Genomic DNA, 4747 nt, shown 5'->3' on the forward strand with positions numbered 1-4747 from the left:
AGCTGTGCTGAAGACAGTCAATGGCTGCCCTGGAGTCTGTGTGTATGACCACGTGTCCTTCCCTTAGGGACGCGTGGCCTAGGGCTCCCATGATTGCAACTGCCTCTGCCTGTAGCGAGGAGGCGTTGTCTGTTACCCTCATGGATCGTGTGGCATCCCTAGCTGCAAAGCCGGCGCCTGCAGTGTGGCTCAAGGGATCGACCGATCCATCCGTGTAGTATGTTCTACTACCCGGAGGAGTGATGGCTGCAATGACCCTGTGGGCTTCTGCCTTTAGGCTAGGCATGGGGTATAGGCTCTTTTTCATTGACAGGTTCATTATGTTGAACTCTATCAGGCTCAGTGCCCACGGCGGGGCTTCGGCAAAGTCGGGGTGGGGGGAGTCCATGCCCTTAGCAAGAAGCTGTTCTTTGAGCTGATGGCGTATCAACACCCTGGCTGTATGAGACAGCCAGGAGTTGTTTGCAACGAGCTCGTTGTCTTGTTCGAGGCATCTGACTAATTTTTGTCTTAGGCTTGTGTTCCTGGGAGCCTGGATGACCTTTGACAGAAATTGTGTTGCCGTTAGATCGATTCGTGAGTCCAGGGGGAGAAGGTTTGCCTCCATCAGGAGGTTGAGGACCTTCGTCCACCTCGGGGCACCCAGAATGATCCTGGCAGCTTCATTTTGGACTGTTTCTAATTTGTCTGTGTGCTTTTTCTTTGCAGCAATTAGAGCGACTGAGGCATAGTCCACAATGGGCCGGACAGCATGTACATAGAATGATCTTAGTACTTTGTGTCTGGCCCCTATGCGTCTCCCAGTCATTGCTCTCATGACAGACAGTCTTGCTTTGGTTCGGTCAACCAGGTACTGGACCTCCTTATGGAAGGAGAGGGTCCGGTCTATCCTTACCCCAAGGTATAGGTAGTCCTTGACCCATTCTAATTCCACTCCCTGGATTTTCAGTCTTGTGCCTCGAACTCTCTGTCTCAAAGCCATGGCTTTGGATTTGGCAGCAGAGATCTTTAGTCCCGTCCTACAACACTCCTCTGACACGAGGTCCAGACAACGCTGGGCTTTATTCTGGCTGCGTGGTCCAGTGGAGGTGATAGCGAGATCGTCTGCATACGAGATGATCTGGCACCCCACTGGGAGGTTTATGTTGAGGATACAGGACATTAAAGTGTTGAATAGGGCTGGACTGAGAACCCCACCCTGTGGCGTTCCATTTTCGAGCGGCATGTGCTGCGATAGGTGACCCTGGAATTTGACATTGGCAGTCCTGTTCCTGAAGTAGTCACCTATCCAAGCCAAGAGCTTTCCTCTGATTCCCTTCTTGATCAGGCTTTCCTGAATGGCAAGCGGACTTGCCAGTTCAAAAGCCTTCTCCAGGTCAAGGAATACCACCACAGCTGGGCCCTTGCTGATTGTGCTTAAGAGCGTGGCTAAGCTGTGTGCTGTGCCCATGCCCCTTGTGAACCCGTGAAGGTGTTCGTGCGGGGGTCCCGTTTTCCATTGAAGCCGGTTTAGTACCATCCTCTCAGCCGTCTTGGCCAGGCAGCTGAGCAGAGAGATGGGGCGGTACTTCCCCGGCTCCTTTGGTTTTGGGACGGGAACTATGGTAGCCCTCTTCCAACTCTGGGGTAGAGTGGAAGTTTCCCAGGACTTGTTGATGAGTTGCAAGAGTGCACGCTCACCTGCTAGTCCTAGGTGGGAGATAATGGGGTACGAGATCCCATCAGAGCCCGGGGCTGTGTTGGAACTGGTTTTATAGGCTTTCCTTAGTTCCCTCAGAGAAAAGATAATGTCTGAGTTATCGGGTTCGGCTGCCCTTTCTCTGATCTGAGCGTGTCTGTCTGGCTGTAGACGCTCTTGTCTTGCCGTCAGCTCGGCTGGCAGACTGTTGCTGCTCGTTCTCGCAGAGAACTCGTGCGCCAGTCTGTTAGCCTCTGCTTGGGGGTCGTGATGGGTGCACCTCGGGGCTGAGCGGCTGGTAGCTCGCTTGACCCGTTGCCACAGCTCTGAAAGGGTGGTTTGGTGGTCGAAGGACTCACACCATTCCAGCCACTTTTCCTGCCTGACTCTGTTGGCAGTTTCCTTGGCATCCGTGACAGCTTCCCTTAGGAGGGATAGGTTGTCAGGGGTTCTTTGCCTTCGGAATAGTTTTCGGCACATGTTCACCCTGTGGTTGACCTCCCTGATCTCGTCATTGAAGTACCAGGCGTCTTTGTGACTTCTGGACCCAGGCCGAGTTTTGGGTATGGTCTGTGAGGCTGCTTCATTAATGGCGTTTAGCAGGCTGGCTTCGAGCACTTCCACATTTTCGCTTTGTGGGGGATTGTTGCATCTCAGACAGAGGGCCAAGGCGTTTTGAAACACCTGCCAGTTGGCCTTGTCTGTTTTCCATCTTGGATTTGGTCTTAGGATTTCGGCTGGGCCAGCATCCATGAGGGTAGTTATAGTGCCGTAATGGTCACTTGTGACGGTCTCATCGACACACCAGCCAATCCTCCCCACCAGAGTCGCAGTGGCCAGGGTGAGGTCTAGGACCCCTCCTCTGACATGCGTTGGCTCTTGGGTGTTGAGGAGAGCGATCTCAGGGAATGTCTCTAGCACGTCGGCTATGTGATAGCCGGCCGCATCCGGTGCCCGGCAGGGAGCCAGGATGGGGTGGTGTGCATTGAAGTCTCCCCCTATGATCACTCGGTCGTGTGCAGCAGAAGCACAGACCTGGCTGATGTCTAAGCTTTTACAGCGTGGCCGGCTGTACACATTGTACAGTTTGAGGGGCCCCCCGGCCAGGTGAACCTCGACGGCAAGGGATTCAACATCGTCTCCACAGTGCGATGCATCGGCTATTGCGGAGCAGGGGATTGTTGCTCTCACAAGGGTGATCAAGCCTCTCTTGCCAGGTGTTCGTGGCAGTGTGAAGGCATGGTACCCTGAGAAGCGAACAGTGTCCACTGTTAATGTCTCCTGGAGCATGACAATGTCAATGTTCCTTGATCGCACTACTGCTTGGAGAAAAGCGTTCTTTGCAGAGAAGCTATTGATGTTCCACTGTAGGATGCTTAGATGGTGTGTCATGATGTTACTCAGTGATAGTTACATCAGAGACATCGTCGGAGTCTGACAACTCCATTGCGAGGTCCTCGCTAGTTAAGGGGTCCTCGTCTGTTGTCAGGCTATCCTTGGGTCCACTGGGGGGTGGAGAGCCTTTGGTAGCTCTGACTTTGGTTGGTTCGGCTTTTCTCTCAGGCTTTTTCTTGGCTGGCCTTGCTGGCCTTGCCTGGGCAAGGTCAGCGTGATCTGGCTCTGGCTGCACAGATTCAGCCTGTTTTGGCTCTGCCTGTGAAGGCATGGCCTGGTTTGGAGTGGGGAGGGGAGTCTCGTCCTGGGGTGAGGGTGAGGCTCGTTTTTCTCTAGCCAGCTTTCTTCCCTTCAGGGCTGTGACAGTCTGGGTCATTGCCGTCATGGCGACCGAAACTGCCTTCTCGGCCTCCTCACTCGACCTCCCCAGGGCTGTTGCTACTGCTGTGACAACAGCAGTTAACAGGAGAGTCATATCGTCCTCGTCAAAGAGGAGATGATCATCTGTTGGGGAGGTTTTTGTGGTGCTCTTAGAAACTTTTTTCTTTAGTTTCTTTTTCTGCACCTTTGGCATTGTCGGAAACTCCTTTTTGTTGGAGACATCTGGTGTCGGCTGGGGGGCGGCTTCCTTCCTCTTAGGAGGTCGGGGGGCCTTTTCGCTTTTGTTCCTTCCCCAGACATGGGTGCCCGGTGGGGCAGGAACAAAGTCTGATCGGTTTTGAGCAACCTCTTGTCGCCTGAGGGCCGCCTTTTTCCTGACAGAGCAAGTCAGGCTCCAGGCATGATGCTTCTTGGCACAGTTGGGACATTTGGCTGTTGTGTCCCTCTTTTCCTCTTTGTATGCCTTGAGGCATACCTCTGTGTTGTGTGCCTTGCTACAGACACCACATTTAGGCTTGGCTGTACAGTTAGCCTTGTGGTGACCGTATTTCTGGCACTTGAAACACCGAAGTGGTTCTGGCACATACGTTCGAAGGTTGTAGGTGCCCCAGTTACCCAGATCAAGGGTAGTGGTTGGGGCACCTTTCATGGTCACCAGGACTTGCCTGGTTGGGGTCTTCCCCTTCGACATTCGGGAAGCCTGCACGACCTGTGGGTGTGAAGCGATCAGCTCCACATCGTACGAGACTGAGAAGCCAAGTAGCACCATCTTGGTTCTCTTTTCCTCGGGAATTAGTGGGGAAAGACTCACTTTTCTCCCACCAGTTAGCTCCTTCGTTTCCCAGAGGAAATTTAAGGTAGCTTGATCTTTAGGCATTATGATCATGCCCTGATCTCGGGCGACCCGGATCGACAACCGGATTTTCCGTTGCAACTCCAATGCCCTGACCAATTGGTAGGCATTGTCGAAGCCTTCGGGTTTAGCTGGCACTTTGAACTGGGTGAAGCGTTTAGGGGGTCCCGACTCTTCATCAGAGTCGGTATCCGGCCTCGGACGCTTCGGCCCGCCCTTTCGGCTTTCGGGCTTGTTTGAGGAGGCAGGAGCTGATGCGGCTGGTTCAGCCTGCTCTCCCCTCTCAGTCGGGGAGGCCGTCTGTGAACTCAGGGGCCTCCCTGGCTTAGCTGCTGGCCTGGAGAGGCCAGCTCGCGAGTCAAGATCTTTGACTATTCGGTGGACAGACCCATTGGCTTCGGTCTTGTCCACCTTAGCAGCAGGGGTGACAGTGTCATCCT

The sequence above is a fragment of the Penaeus chinensis genome, chromosome 19, assembly GCF_019202785.1.
Source record: "Penaeus chinensis breed Huanghai No. 1 chromosome 19, ASM1920278v2, whole genome shotgun sequence".
Classification (NCBI taxonomy): Eukaryota; Metazoa; Arthropoda; class Malacostraca; order Decapoda; family Penaeidae; genus Penaeus; species Penaeus chinensis.